At 48.0% G+C, this 17054-nt stretch overlaps 2 non-coding genes across 2 annotated transcripts; both read left to right on the forward strand.

Moving 5' to 3' along the window:
• Positions 1–1356: 1356 nt before the first annotated feature.
• On the forward strand, positions 1357–1429 carry TRNAT-GGU (transfer RNA threonine (anticodon GGU)). Its single transcript has one exon. It is a non-coding gene; the product is annotated as a tRNA-Thr (tRNA).
• A 367-nt stretch (positions 1430–1796) lies between these two features.
• Positions 1797–1869, forward strand: TRNAT-GGU (transfer RNA threonine (anticodon GGU)). Its single transcript has one exon. It is a non-coding gene; the product is annotated as a tRNA-Thr (tRNA).
• Positions 1870–17054: the final 15185 nt, after the last annotated feature.

The raw sequence follows: 17054 nt of genomic DNA on the forward strand, positions 1-17054 counted from the left end.
ATAGGCTCGAACCACCAACCTATTAGTTAAAAGCCGAACGCGCTAACCATTGCGCCACGGAAGCCCAAAAATTAAATGGTCGTCAGGTATTGTGGAAGAACTTTGGCTTTTTACGTTACATTTGAGATCCCACAAAACCGCTCCCGAGTGGGCTCGAACCACCAACCTATTGGTTAACAGCCGAACGCGCTAACTATTGAGCCGCGGAAGCTCATTTATTAAATGGTTGTTACGTATTGTGGAAAGTTTTGACTTTTTACGCTACATCTGAGACCCCACAACACCTCTCCTGGATGGGCTGGAAACACCAACCTTTCGGTTAACAGCTGAACTCGCAAAACATTGCGCCACGGAAGCCCAAAAATTAAATGTTCGTCAGGTAATGTGGAAAAACTCTGACTTTTTACGTCACATCTGAGACCTCACAAAACCGCCCCAAGATTAGAGCGAACCACCAACCTATCGGTTAACAGCTGAACGCGCTAACCATTGTGTCACGGAAGCCCAAAAATTAAATGTTCGTCAGGTATTGTGGAAAAAATTTGGCTTTTAACGTTACATCTGAGACGCCACATTACCTCTCCCGGGTGGGCTCGAACCACCAACCTTTCAAATAACAACCGAACGCGCTAACCATTGCGCCACGGAAGCCCAAAAATTAAATGGTTGTCAGGTATTGTGGAAAAGTTATGACTTTTCACGCTACATCTGAGAACACACAACACCTCCCCGGGTGGGCTCGAACCACCAACCTTTCGGTTAACAGCCGAACGCGCTAACCATTGAGCCACGGAAGCCCAAAAATTGAATGTTAGTCAGGTATTGTGGAAAAACTCTGACATTTTACGTTACACCTGAGACCTCACAACACCGCTCCCGGTTAGGCTCGAACCACCAACCTATTGGTTAACAGCCGAACGCGCTAACTATTGAGCCACGGAAGCTCAGAAATTAAATGGTAGTCAGGTAATGTGGAAAAGTTATGACTTTTCACGCTACATCTGAGACCACACAACATCTCTCCCGGGTGGGCTCGAACCACCAACCTTTCGGTTAACAGCCGAACGCGCTAACCATTGAGCCACCGAAGCTCGGATATTAAATGGTTGTCAGGTATTGTGGAGAAGTTATGACTTTTCACGCTACATCTGAGACCCCACAACATCTCTCCCGGGTGGGCTCGAACCACCAACCTTTCGGTTAACAGCTGAACGCGCTAACCATTGCGCTACGGAAGCCCAAAAATTAAATGGTCGTCAGGTATTGTGGAAAAACTCTTACCTTTTACGTCACATCTGAGACCTTACAACACCGCTCCCGGATGGGCTCGATCCACCAACCTTTCGGGTAACAGCCGCTTCCGTAGCGCAATGGTTAGCGCGTTCAGCTGGTAACCGAAAGGTTGGTGGTTCGAGCCAACCCGGGAGAGGTGTTGTGAAGTCTCAGATGTGACGTAAAAATCAGAGTTTTTCCACAATACCTGACGACCATTTAATTTTTGGGCTTCCATGGCGCAATGGTTAGTGCGTTCGGCTTTTAACTAATAGGTTGGTGGTTCGAGCCTATACGGGAGGGGTTTTGTGAGGTCTCAGATGTAACGGAAAATGTCAGAGTATTTCCACAATACCTGACGACCATTTAATTTTTTGGCTTCCGTGGCGCAATGGTTAGCGCGTTCGGTTGTTAACCGAAAGGTTGGTGGTTCGAGCCTAACCAGGAACTGTGTTGTGAGGTCTCAGATGTGACGTAAAAAGTCAGAGTTTTTCCAGAATACCTGACGAATATTTAATTTTTGGGCTTCCGTGGCGCAATGGTTAGCGCGTTCAGCTGGTAACCGAAAGGTTGGTGGTTCGAGCCCACCCGGGAGAGGTGTTGTGAAGTCTCAGATGTGACGTAAAAATCAGAGTTTTTCCACAATACCTGACGACCATTTAATTTTTGGGCTTCCGTGGCGCAATGGTTAGCGCGTTCGGCTTTTAACTAATAGGTTGGTGGTTCGAGCCTATACGGGAGGGGTTTTGTGAGGTCTCAGATGTAACGTAAAATGTCAGAGTATTTCCACAATACCTGACGACCATTTAATTTTTTGGCTTCCGTGGCGCAATGGTTAGCGCGTTCGGTTGTTAACCGAAAGGTTGGTGGTTCGAGCCTAACCAGGAACTGTGTTGTGAGGTCTCAGATGTGACGTAAAAAGTCAGAGTTTTTCCACAATACCTGACGAACATTTAGTTTTTGGGCTTCCGTAGCGCAATGGTTAGCGCGTTCAGCTGGTAACCGAAAGGTTGGTGGTTCGGGCCAACCCGGGAGAGGTGTTGTGAAGTCTCAGATGTGACGTAAAAATCAGAGTTTTTCCACAATACTTGACGACCATTTAATTTTTGGGCTTCCATGGCGCAATGGTTAGCGCGTTCGGCTTTTAACTAATAGGTTGGTGGTGTAGCAGACCCTGTAGCAGACGACTCTAAGGGACAAGATCGCGGGTATATAAACGGGAAGCACCCGCCTCTTGAGCAGTTCTTGGGAGTCGAGCTAGAGAGACGGTCGCTTAATAGAGTCAATACCGGGATAACGCTGTTAAAATATTAAAGATAAGTGAAAATAAATCGACGTTCAAGTACCAAAGTAAGAAGTCTTTATAATACTTTATTTACGGACTTAGAACCTACTGCACGATGTTAGCTCTTACCTATCCCCATGTAATGCATTGTTACATATGGTGGCCCATGGGGGGAATCCACTACTAAGGCCCGTGTTAGGCTTAGCGTTCACCACGCGGTTGGGCTGTTATGGTTATTGTTTCGCCTTGGCTTTTGTACATCCCAGCGTTTAGGACATCTGCATAATGTCATTTATGCCGTCGTTAGTATTTAACGCCACACGTGGCCTCTCTAATAATGGTCGTTTGGTAGTTACCCAGTTACTCGAAGAGATACTATTTTACGTAACTATGTTTATAGTAGGAGTATGTGAGTTATTGGATTTATTCATATGCAACCCATATTGCTTTAAGACCTTCACACTATTAGTCGCCTTAAAGGTTATGAAGTTTGCAGTCTGTACGATTTTACGCCCGCACACGAACGATTCCTTTCATAAGTGTTGGGGTCTCCTAATGGACTTTCCCTTTATCGTACTCAGATATATTTTTAGTTGTTTCTGCCTTAAGATTCGCTATGTGATATATCCTGTTTTGCGTCTTTGTAATTCCCTGATGGATCTTATTTTTACTTGGATGAGTACAAGTTTGATAACAGGGAACAATCCAACACCCGTTGGTCCTGGTCCTACGGTTACTGCTCCATCAGGTCCTCATCCAGGCAATACGGACTTGGCTGCTTTAGTCCTCTCAATGCAACAAATCCAACAGGCATTGCAGGAACTAACTATTGCCGTTAAAGCCCAGAGACCTATGCCACCTTCTGTCGATTTTACTACCAATTCCCAGCGGTTGTCGAGTATTTTTGGGTCCGATACTGCCTCACAGAAGGGACCACAGGAACACCGCCATGTTCATTGGGGCGAGACTACATCCTGCCAAGCTGGAGACATAACCACTCAAGTGGGGCAAAATCAGAGCAGCATTCCCTCAGGCCCCAGTCACCGGACTTCAGAATTCGAGGCCACCTCGACGCCTTGTCAACCTCGGCTTTCGTATGATACCATCCCTGAGACTCCCAGTTGTGAAATGGGCATGGGACAAGCTTCTATGTCCCACGAATTACACACATCCACCCCTGTAACCACGAAAATGTCTCTCCCAAGTTTTTCAGATAATTCTGATGATAATCCAAAAAAGTACTTAGAGGATTTGGGTACATACATCCGACTACGGCGAATATCAGAGGTGGACCTGAAATGGATTTTACAACAATCTCTTTTGGACCGGGCTGCTGTATGGTTTAATGGCTTAAGAAGCGCTCTTGGCCCGTTTGATCTACGTTGGGACCGATTTACCGCTGCATTTAATGATAAGTATCTTTCCGAAGACCGTGACAATACTATTCGTATGAATATGGTACAAGACAGACAACAAGAGGGGGAATCCCTCCTCGATTACGAACTACGAATGTTTCGCCGCAATCAGGGCTTACGAAATCCATACAGTGAATCCGAAATGCTTCGACTTATTTTAACTAATATATTACCTTGTTATAAAGCCTCCTTCTCTCCTGCCTGGTGCACATCTTTGAACATCTTCGAAAACGAGGCCCGTCGGTTAACGTCTCATGATGCCGTACCACAACACTCTCCAAAACGAGTACAATTTAGTGAAGGAAGTGGTCCACAAGTTGAGGCCCGTAGTTATAACAGCAACAGGAGTCAGTCCCGAGGCAGGGGTAATATTAGTAATAACCGGTATTTCCGTAATAGTGGGCCGAGTTATTTCAACCGTAATCAACCTTTACCGAGCAATGGGAGTGGTGTTCAGCAGTCACCTGTTCGGGAACCGTCGGGAACGCCCTCCCGACCTCCTCGCTTCGCTACACCACCTCGACCTACAGGCACCAACCAGGGCGCTTCTCGGTCACCAGCCAACCAGGAAAACTAAATACGGAGGCGGAGCCAGCAGGTACCCGTACTTCTCCGAAAGGAAACCCTGCACTATTAACACTTGGAAAAGGATTTGGCTTGAAGTTAATTATTAATAATATTACTAATCTTGCTTTTATCGACTCTGGGGCTAACTGCTGTTTTATGAGCCTGAGAATGGTGAGGACTCTAGGATTATATGGGTCGATGACGCGGACTAAGGATATCTCTGCAACTGGTTTCATTTCGGACCTACCGTTGGTCGGTAAGATTAATATTAGCGTCCGTTTGGAAGGAGGACTTGTGATGAGCGAGACGGAATTTGATGTTGCTGAATATCTACCATACCCCATCGTTCTGGGTAGCAACTTTTTGGTTGACCATGATATCATCACGGATTGGGGTAAGCACGTAGCCTGTATAGGAGGAAACACTATATCCTTATATGAAATGGAAACACCACATCACACTATGGAACCGTTGTCAAGGGAGTTAACCTCACAAGTTGCATCAATCATAGGCCCGTCCGTAACCTCCCTACAAAAGGACGAGCTTCTTGACCTTTTTAAACAGTTTCCGGATGTCGTCACGGAACGCACGGGACGAACCACTTGGATCAAACACAAAATCAAGTTAATACCCGGGGCCATGCCTGTCGTGAGACGACCATACCGTACCAGTCCCCGCAATAGGAAGCTGATTGAAGAGCAAATAGAGGAAATGTTGCAACAAGGGGTTATTGCTCCTTCAAACAGCCCTTTCGCCAGTCCCGCAATCGTTGTCCCGAAGAAGGACAGCCCTGAGGGTCGATTCTGTGTTGACAGTCGGGATGTCAATAAGATAACCATTACTGATCCGTATCCCCTGCCAAGGATCGACGATATTTTGGATACATTTCAACAACCCGCATACATATCGAAATTTGATCTCCGGTCAGGTTTCTGGGAAATACCGATGGACCCCAAGAGTGCTAAGTATACTGCTTTTATTACACATAAAGGAAAGTTCCAATTCACTGTAATGCCATTTGGATTAAAGAACTCCCCAGCTACGTTTCAACGTCTCATGGATATGGTCCTGAAACATGGTCGACACCTGGGGATCGTTGCTTATCTGGATGATATCATTGTCATCTCCCGGTCCTGGAAGGATCATATGACGGCTTTACGGTATTTATTCACACGTCTGAGGAAAGCCGGTCTAACGCTAAAACTCACGAAGTGTGAGATTGCCTGTAGTTCGGTGAAGGTACTAGGATACGAAGTTTCCAGGAATGGGATAGCCATTGATGAGGACAAGGTGAAAGAAATTAGGGCCGTGAAACCACCCCGGAACATTTCCGAGTTATCTACTTTCCTTGGGATGGTAACTTGGCACGCGAAATTTATACCTAATCTCACAGACGTGGTAGCACCCCTCCAAAAATTGAGGAGGAAAAATGTTCCTTGGACGTGGGGGAATCGGGAAAATACAGCATTTGAAAGTATCAAGTCTAAAATCGCCGATGCTGTCCTACTCCAAGTACCCGACCCCGAATCCGACTATATTCTCACTACGGACGCTAGCGAACATGCCGTGGGTGCTATGCTCTCGCAGATTCAGGATGGAAGGGAGGTCCCACTGGCTTATTATAGCAAGTCCTTTCAAGGGGCGGAATTTAATTATGGTATTCCTGAGAAGGAATGCCTCGCTGTCGTCAAGGCTATCCGGAAGTTCCGTCCTTATCTAGAAGGCCGTCACTTCACCGTCATCACTGATCATAAGGCCCTTACCTGGCTGTTTACGTTGAAAGACCAAAAGAGTAAACTCCTGAGATGGGCCATCGAGTTACAGGAGTATGATTTCGATATCCTTCACTGCCCGGGTAAAACTAACCGAGTCGCTGATGCGTTATCTCGCCCTATTCAGGCATTTCAACAAAGTGAGAAAGTCCCTATTAAAACATTCCTGTCCATTTTTCTCACAGCCGACCAGCATGAAATACAACCCTTATCATTAAAAGACATTCGGGAGGCCCAGGAAGCTGATGACGATTGGACTACTGTACGGACAGGTCTCAGAAATGGGAAGGAGCACACGCTCTATGAGCTCCGGGACGATTTATTATACCGAAAGAGTTCTGCCTTCCACGTTGCTAAGCCAGTGGTACCAAAATCCCTACATCCTCGTCTCTTGGATATGTACCATTGCCATCCGCTTTCTGAACGCGCTAACCATTGCGCTACGGAAGCGGCTGTTACCCGAAAGGTTGGTGGATCGAGCCCATCCGGGAGCGGTGTTGTAAGGTCTCAGATGTGACGTAAAAGGTAAGAGTTTTTCCACAATACCTGACGACCATTTAATTTTTGGGCTTCCGTAGCGCAATGGTTAGCGCGTTCAGCTGTTAACCGAAAGGTTGGTGGTTCGAGCCCACCCGGGGAGGTGTTGTGTGTTCTCATATGTAGCGTGAAAAGTCATAACTTTTCCACAATACCTGACAACCATTTAATTTCCGAGCTTCCGTGGATCAATGGTTAGCGCGTTCGGCTGTTAACCGAAAGGTTGGTGGTTCGAGCCCACCCGGGAGAGGTGTTGTGTGGTCTCAGAAGTAGCGTGAAAAGTCATAACTTTTCCACAATTCCTGACAACCATTTAATTTCTGAGCTTCCGTGGCGCAGTGGTTAGCGCGTTCGGCTGTTAACCGAAAGGTTGGTGGTTCGAGCCCAACCGGAAGAGGTGTTGTGGGGTCTCAGATGTAACGTAAAATGCCAAAGTTTTTCCACAATTCCCGAGGAACATTTAATTTTTGAGCTTCCGTGACGCAATGGTTAGCGCGTTCAGCTGTTAACCGAAAGGTTGGTGGTTCGAGCCCACCCGGGAGAGGTGTTGTGTGGTCTCAGATGTAGCGTGAAAAGTCATAACTTTTCCACAATACCTGACAACCATTTAATTCCTGAGCTTCCGTGGCGCAGTGGTTAGCGCGTTCGGCTGTTATCCGAAAGGTTGGTGGTTCGAGCCCACCCGGAAGAGGTGTTGTGGGGTCTCAGATATAACGTAAAATGCCAAAGTTTTTCCACAATTCCCGAGGAACATTTAATTTTTGGGCTTCCGTGACGTAATGGTTAGCGCGTTCAGCTGTTAACCGAAAGGTTGGTGGTTCGAGCCCACCCGGAAGAGGTGTTGTGGGGTCTCAGATGTAGCGTGAAAAGTCATAACTTTTCCACAATACCTGACAACCATTTAAGTTCCGAGCTTCCGTGGCTCAATGGTTAGCGCGTTCGGCTGTTAACCGAAAGGTTGGTGGTTCGAGCCCACCCGGGAGAGGTGTTGTGTGGTCTCAGATGTAGCGTGAAAAGTCATAACTTTTCCACAATACCTGACAACCATTTAATTTCTGAGCTTCCGTGGCGCAATGGTTAGCGCGCTCAGCTGTTATTCTAAAGGTTGGTGGTTCGAGCCCACCCGGGAGCAGTGTTGTGATGTCTCAGATGTGACGTAAAAAGTCGAAGTTTTTCCACAATACCTGACGACCATTTAATTTTTGGGCTTCCGTTGCACAATGGTTAGCGCGTTCGGCTGTTTACCGAAAGGTTGGTGGTTCGGGCCCACCCAGGAGAGGTATTGTGGGGTCTCAGATGTGGCGTGAAAAGTCATAACATTTCCACAATACCTGACAACCATTTAATTTCCGAGCTTCCGTGGCTCAATGGTTAGCGCGTTCGGCTGTTAACCGAAAGGTTGGTGGTTCGAGACCACCCGGGAGAGGTGTTGTGTGGTCTCAGATGTAGCGAGAAAAGTCATAACTTTTCCACAATACCTGACAACCATTTAATTTCTGAGCTTCCGTGGCGCAATGGTTAGCGCGCTCAGCTGTTATTCAAAAGGTTGGTGGTTCGAGGCCACCCGGGAGCAGTGTTGTGATGTCTCAGATGTGACGTAAAAAGTCGGAGTTTTTCCACAATACCTGACGACCATTTAATTTTTGGGCTTCCGTTGCGCAATGGTTAGCGCGTTCGGCTGTTAACCGAAAGGTTGGTGGTTCGGGCCCACCCAGGAGAGGTGATGTGGGGTCTCAGATGTAGCGTGAAAAGTCATAACTTTTCCACAATACCTGACAACCATTTAATTTCCGAGCTTCCGTGGCTCAATGGTTAGCGCGTTCGGCTGTTAACCTAAAGGTTGGTGTGACGTAATGTAGGCTTATCATCTAAATGATCTTTGTACCGAAAGCTGTAATTGATAAGATCACGTGATAACATAATGTAGATAAATAGCCAGGATTTATTGTATAACGAGTTAGTTAACGACGGCTTCACGGCATGAAGTGTATACCCTGTTTATCGTGTAAATAAAGATTAATTAACTAAGTTAGTCGCAGTTGAACTCTAACTAAACATTGTGTCAGAAGTGGGATAGAATCTGGATGGAGCGGCACTTGCCAATATCCGGAGTTGCAGTCCAGCTTCGAAAAGATTTTTGCTCCCGATAACTGCCCCAATGTATGGTCGACCGATGGGATTTGATAACGCTCTCGTTCAACGCAGTTATTCAGCTCGGTGAAATCCACGCAAATACGAAGGCTTCCTTCGCGCTTTAGGACGACTACCATTGGTGAACACCACTTCGTGGCTTCTTCTATTTTGCGAATCACCCCCTGGTCGATCATCTTGTCCAACTCCTCCTTGACTTTGTCCATCAACGGTAGGGAAATTCGCCTGGGCGTGGCAATGGAGAAGGCCGCTGTTCCTGGCTTTAATTTGATCTTGTACGCCTGAGCCATGCACCCCAAACCCGAAAAGAGACCAGGAAACTCTGCCATGACATCGGTGTGAGAGACTTCCTGGATTTTACTTTCGTCAAGTCGCTGCAGCAAACGTAAATCTTCACTGGCTTTCAGACTCAGCAGAGGGAGCTGCAGTCCTTGGATTATGTATATGTAGTCGCTAATGGTTCTGTCACCCCATTTCATCGTCACTGCCGCCATGCCCCTGCAATTGAGCTGAACTTTGCCAGGCCCAAATAGCCGCCGGTTTGATTGTTCCACCCGCAGATCGCGGATGGATGTTCCGACCGATGGCTATTTGGGCGCGCTAACCATTTGGCCACGGAAGCTCAGAAATTAAATGGTTGTCAGGTATTGTGGAAAAGTTATGACTTTTCACGCTACATCTTAGACCACACAACACCTCTCCCGGGTGGGCTCGAACCACCAACCTTTCATTTAACAGCCGAACGCGCTAACAATTGAGCCACGGAAGCTCGGAAATTCAATGGTTGTCAGGTATTGTGGAAAAGTTATGACTTTTCACGCTACATCTGAGACCCCACAACATCTCTTCCGGGTGGGCTCCAACCACCAACCTTTCGGTTAAAAGCCGAACGGGATAACCACTGCGCCACGGAAGCCCAAAAATTAAATGGCCGTCAGGTATTGTGGAAAAACTCTGACTTTTTACGTCACATCTGAGACCTCACAACACTGCTCCTGGGTGGGCTCGAACCACCAACCTTTTGAATAACAGCTGAGCGCGCTAACCATTGCGCCAAGGAAGCTCAGAAATTAAATGGTTGTCAGGTATTGTGGAAAAGTTATGACTTTTCACGCTACATCTGAGACCACACAACACCTCTCCCAGGTGGGCTCGAACCACCAACCTTTCGGTTAACAGCCGAACGCGCTTACCATTGAGCCACGGAAGCTCGGAACTTAAATGGTTGTCAGGTATTGTGGAAAAGTTATGACTTTTCACGCTACATCTGAGACCCCACAACATCTCTTCCGGGTGGGCTCGAACCACCAACCTTTCGGTTAACAGCCGAACGCGCTAACCACTGCGCCACGGAAGCCCAAAAATTAAATGGTCGTCAGGTATTGTGGAAAAGTTATGACTTTTCACGCTACATCTGAGACCACACAACACTTCTCCCGGGTGGGCTCGAACCACCGACCTTTAGGTTAACAGCCGAACGCGCTAACCATTGCGCCACGGAAGCTCGGAAATTAAATGGTTTTCAGGTATCGTGGAAAAGTTATGACTTTTCACGCTAGATCTGAGACCCCACAACACCTCTTCCGGGTGGGCTCGAACCACCAACCTTTCGGTTAACAGCTGAACGCGCTAACCATTGCGTCACGGAAGCCCAAAAATTAAATGTTCGTCAGGAATTGTGGAAAAACTTTGGCTTTTACGTTACATCTGAGACCCCACAACACCTCTCCCGGGTGGGCTCGAACCACCAACCTTTCGGTTAACACCCGAACGTGCTAACCACTGCGCCACGGAAGCCCAAAAATTAAATGGTCGTCAGGTATTGTGGAAAAGTTATGACTTTTCACGCTACATCTGAGACCCCACAACACCTCTCCTGGGTGGGCCCGAACCACCAACCTTTCGGTTAACAGCCGAACGCGCTAACCATTGCGCCACGGAAGCCCAAACATTAAATGGTCGTCAGGTATTGTGGAAAAACTCCGACTTTTTACGTCACATCTGAGACCTCACAACACTGCTCCCGGGTGGGCTCGAACCACCAACCTTTTGAATAACAGCTGAGCGCGCTAACCATTGCGCCACGGAAGCTCAGAAATTAAATGGTTGTCAGGTATTGTGGAAAAGTTATGACTTTTCATGATACATCTAAGACCACACAACACCTCTCCCTGGTGGGCTCGAACCACCAACCTTTCGGTTAACAGCCGAACGCGCTTACCATTGAGCCACGGAAGCTCGGAACTTAAATGGTTGTCAGGTATTGTGGAAAAGTTATAACTTTTCACGCTACATCTGAGACCCCACAACACCTCTCCTGGGTGGGCCCGAACCACCAACCTTTCGGTTAACAGCCGAACGCGCTAACCATTGCGCCACGGAAGCCCAAAAATTAAATGGTCGTCAGGTATTGTGGAAAAACTCCGACTTTTTACGTCACATCTGAGACCTCACAACACTGCTCCTGGGTGGGCTCGAACCACCAACCTTTTGAATAACAGCTGAGCGCGCTAACCATTGCGCCAAGGAAGCTCAGAAATTAAATGGTTGTCAGGTATTGTGGAAAAGTTATGACTTTTCACGCTACATCTGAGACCACACAACACCTCTCCCAGGTGGGCTCGAACCACCAACCTTTCGGTTAACAGCCGAACGCGCTTACCATTGAGCCACGGAAGCTCGGAACTTAAATGGTTGTCAGGTATTGTGGAAAAGTTATGACTTTTCACGCTACATCTGAGACCCCACAACATCTCTTCCGGGTGGGCTCGAACCACCAACCTTTCGGTTAACAGCCGAACGCGCTAACCACTGCGCCACGGAAGCCCAAAAATTAAATGGTCGTCAGGTATTGTGGAAAAGTTATGACTTTTCACGCTACATCTGAGACCACACAACACTTCTCCCGGGTGGGCTCGAACCACCGACCTTTAGGTTAACAGCCGAACGCGCTAACCATTGAGCCACGGAAGCTCGGAAATTAAATGGTTTTCAGGTATTGTGGAAAAGTTATGACTTTTCACGCTAGATCTGAGACCCCACAACACCTCTTCCGGGTGGGCTCGAACCACCAACCTTTCGGCTAACAGCTGAACGCGCTAACCATTGCGTCACGGAAGCCCAAAAATTAAATGTTCGTCAGGAATTGTGGAAAAACTTTGGCTTTTACGTTACAACTGAGACCCCACAACACCTCTCCCGGGTGGGCTCGAACCACCAACCTTTCGGTTAACAGCCGAACGTGCTAACCACTGCGCCACGGAAGCCCAAAAATTAAATGGTCGTCAGGTATTGTGGAAAAGTTATGACTTTTCACGCTACATCTGAGACCCCACAACACCTCTCCTGGGTGGGCCCGAACCACCAACCTTTCGGTTAACAGCCGAACGCGCTAACCATTGCGCCACGGAAGCCCAAATATTAAATGGTCGTCAGGTATTGTGGAAAAACTCCGACTTTTTACGTCACATCTGAGACCTCACAACACTGCTCCCGGGTGGGCTCGAACCACCAACCTTTTGAATAACAGCTGAGAGCGCTAACCATTGCGCCACGGAAGCTCAGAAATTAAATGGTTGTCAGGTATTGTGGAAAAGTTATGACTTTTCACGATACATCTAAGACCACACAACACCTCTCCCTGGTGGGCTCGAACCACCAACCTTTCGGTTAACAGCCGAACGCGCTTACCATTGAGCCACGGAAGCTCGGAACTTAAATGGTTGTCAGGTATTGTGGAAAAGTTATAACTTTTCACGCTACATCTGAGACCCCACAACACCTCTCCTGGGTGGGCCCGAACCACCAACCTTTCGGTTAACAGCCGAACGCGCTAACCATTGCGCCACGGAAGCCCAAAAATTAAATGGTCGTCAGGTATTGTGGAAAAACTCCGACTTTTTACGTCACATCTGAGACCTCACAACACTGCTCCCGGGTGGGCTCGAACCACCAACCTTTTGAATAACAGCTGAGCGCGCTAACCATTGCGCCACGGAAGCTCAGAAATTAAATGGTTGTCAGGTATTGTGGAAAAGTTATGACTTTTCACGCTACATCTGAGACCACACAACACCTCTCCCTGGTGGGCTCGAACCACCAACCTTTCGGTTAACAGCCGAACGCGCTTACCATTGAGCCACGGAAGCTCGGAACTTAAATGGTTGTCAGGTATTGTGGAAAGTTATGACTTTTCACGCTACATCTGAGACCCCACAACATCTCTTCCGGGTGGGCTCGAACCACCAACCTTTCGGTTAACAGCCGAACGCGCTAACCACTGTGCCACGGAAGCCCAAAAATTAAATGGCCGTCAGGTATTGTGGAAAAACTCTGACTTTTTACGTCACATCTGAGACCTCACAACACTGCTCCCGGGTGGGCTCGAACCATCAACCTTTTGAATAACAGCTGAGCGCGCTAACCATTGCTCCAAGGAAGCTCAGAAATTAACTGGTTGTCAGGTATTGTGGAAAAGTTATGACTTTTCACGCTACATCTGAGACCCCACAACACCTCTCCTGGGTGGGCCCGAACCACCAACCTTTCGGTTAACAGCCGAACGCGCTAACCATTGCGCCACGGAAGCCCAAAAATTAAATGGTCGTCAGGTATTGTGGAAAAACTCCGACTTTTTACGTCACATCTGAGACCTCACAACACTGCTCCCGGGTGGGCTCGAACCACCAACCTTTTGAATAACAGCTGAGCGCGCTAACCATTGCGCCACGGAAGCTCAGAAATTAAATGGTTGTCAGGTATTGTGGAAAAGTTATGACTTTTCACGCTACATCTGAGACCACACAACACCTCTCCCTGGTGGGCTCGAACCACCAACCTTTCGGTTAACAGCCGAACGCGCTTACCATTGAGCCACGGAAGCTCGGAACTTAAATGGTTGTCAGGTATTGTGGAAAAGTTATGACTTTTCACGCTACATCTGAGACCCCACAACACCTCTCCTGGGTGGGCCCGAACCACCAACCTTTCGGTTAACAGCCGAACGCGCTAACCATTGCGCCACGGAAGCCCAAAAATTAAATGGTCGTCAGGTATTGTGGAAAAACTCCGACTTTTTACGTCACATCTGAGACCTCACAACACTGCTCCCGGGTGGGCTCGAACCACCAACCTTTTGAATAACAGCTGAGCGCGCTAACCATTGCGCCACGGAAGCTCAGAAATTAAATGGTTGTCAGGTATTGTGGAAAAGTTATGACTTTTCACGCTACATCTGAGACCACACAACACCTCTCCCTGGTGGGCTCGAACCACCAACCTTTCGGTTAACAGCCGAACGCGCTTACCACTGAGCCACGGAAGCTCGGAACTTAAATGGTTGTCAGGTATTGTGGAAAGTTATGACTTTTCACGCTACATCTGAGACCCCACAACATCTCTTCCGGGTGGGCTCGAACCACCAACCTTTCGGTTAACAGCCGAACGCGCTAACCACTGTGCCACGGAAGCCCAAAAATTAAATGGCCGTCAGGTATTGTGGAAAAACTCTGACTTTTTACGTCACATCTGAGACCTCACAACACTGCTCCCGGGTGGGCTCGAACCATCAACCTTTTGAATAACAGCTGAGCGCGCTAACCATTGCTCCAAGGAAGCTCAGAAATTAACTGGTTGTCAGGTATTGTGGAAAAGTTATGACTTTTCACGCTACATCTGAGACCCCACAACACCTCTCCTGGGTGGGCCCGAACCACCAACCTTTCGGTTAACAGCCGAACGCGCTAACCATTGCGCCACGGAAGCTCGGAACTTAAATGGTTGTCAGGTATTGTGGAAAAGTTATGACTTTTCACGCTACATCTGAGACCCCACAACACCTCTCCTGGGTGGGCCCGAACCACCAACCTTTCGGTTAACAGCCGAACGCGCTAACCATTGCGCCACGGAAGCCCAAAAATTAAATGGTCGTCAGGTATTGTGGAAAAACTCCGACTTTTTACGTCACATCTGAGACCTCACAACACTGCTCCCGGGTGGGCTCGAACCACCAACCTTTTGAATAACAGCTGAGCGCGCTAACCATTGCGCCACGGAAGCTCAGAAATTAAATGGTTGTCAGGTATTGTGGAAAAGTTATGACTTTTCACGCTACATCTGAGACCACACAACACCTCTCCCTGGTGGGCTCGAACCACCAACCTTTCGGTTAACAGCCGAACGCGCTTACCATTGAGCCACGGAAGCTCGGAACTTAAATGGTTGTCAGGTATTGTGGAAAGTTATGACTTTTCACGCTACATCTGAGACCCCACAACATCTCTTCCGGGTGGGCTCGAACCACCAACCTTTCGGTTAACAGCCGAACGCGCTAACCACTGTGCCACGGAAGCCCAAAAATTAAATGGCCGTCAGGTATTGTGGAAAAACTCTGACTTTTTACGTCACATCTGAGACCTCACAACACTGCTCCCGGGTGGGCTCGAACCATCAACCTTTTGAATAACAGCTGAGCGCGCTAACCATTGCTCCAAGGAAGCTCAGAAATTAACTGGTTGTCAGGTATTGTGGAAAAGTTATGACTTTTCACGCTACATCTGAGACCCCACAACACCTCTCCTGGGTGGGCCCGAACCACCAACCTTTCGGTTAACAGCCGAACGCGCTAACCATTGCGCCACGGAAGCCCAAAAATTAAATGGTCGTCAGGTATTGTGGAAAAACTCCGACTTTTTACGTCACATCTGAGACCTCACAACACTGCTCCCGGGTGGGCTCGAACCACCAACCTTTTGAATAACAGCTGAGCGCGCTAACCATTGCGCCACGAAAGCTCAGAAATTAAATGGTTGTCAGGTATTGTGGAAAAGTTATGACTTTTCACGCTACATCTGAGACCACACAACACCTCTCCCTGGTGGGCTCGAACCACCAACCTTTCGGTTAACAGCCGAACGCGCTTACCATTGAGCCACGGAAGCTCGGAACTTAAATGGTTGTCAGGTATTGTGGAAAAGTTATGACTTTTCACGCTACATCTGAGACCCCACAACACCTCTCCTTTGTGGGCCCGAACCACCAACCTTTCGGTTAACAGCCGAACGCGCTAACCATTGCGCCACGGAAGCCCAAAAATTAAATGGTCGTCAGGTATTGTGGAAAAACTCCGACTTTTTACGTCACATCTGAGACCTCACAACACTGCTCCCGGGTGGGCTCGAACCACCAACCTTTTGAATAACAGCTGAGCGCGCTAACCATTGCGCCACGGAAGCTCAGAAATTAAATGGTTGTCAGGTATTGTGGAAAAGTTATGACTTTTCACGCTACATCTGAGACCACACAACACCTCTCCCTGGTGGGCTCGAACCACCAACCTTTCGGTTAACAGCCGAACGCGCTTACCATTGAGCCACGGAAGCTCGGAACTTAAATGGTTGTCAGGTATTGTGGAAAAGTTATGACTTTTCACGCTACATCTGAGACCCCACAACACCTCTTCTGGGTGGGCCCGAACCACCAACCTTTCGGTTAACAGCCGAACGCGCTAACCATTGCGCCACGGAAGCCCAAAAATTAAATGGTCGTCAGGTATTGTGGAAAAACTCCGACTTTTTACGTCACATCTGAGACCTCACAACACTGCTCCCGGGTGGGCTCGAACCACCAACCTTTTGAATAACAGCTGAGCGCGCTAACCATTGCTCCAAGGAAGCTCAGAAATTAACTGGTTGTCAGGTATTGTGGAAAAGTTATGACTTTTCACGCTACATCTGAGACCCCACAACACCTCTCCTGGGTGGGCCCGAACCACCAACCTTTCGGTTAACAGCCGAACGCGCTAACCATTGCGCCACGGAAGCCCAAAAATTAAATGGTCGTCAGGTATTGTGGAAAAACTCCGACTTTTTACGTCACATCTGAGACCTCACAACACTGCTCCCGGGTGGGCTCGAACCACCAACCATTTGAATAACAGCTGAGCGCGCTAACCATTGCGCCACGGAAGCTCAGAAATTAAATGGTTGTCAGGTATTGTGGAAAAGTTATGACTTTTCACGCTACATCTGAGACCACACAACACCTCTCCCTGGTGGG

This window comes from Phalangium opilio, unplaced genomic scaffold (genome assembly GCF_054372755.1).
Source record: "Phalangium opilio isolate 3A_F unplaced genomic scaffold, DU_Popi_V2 ptg000209l_1, whole genome shotgun sequence".
Taxonomy (NCBI): domain Eukaryota; kingdom Metazoa; phylum Arthropoda; class Arachnida; order Opiliones; family Phalangiidae; genus Phalangium; species Phalangium opilio.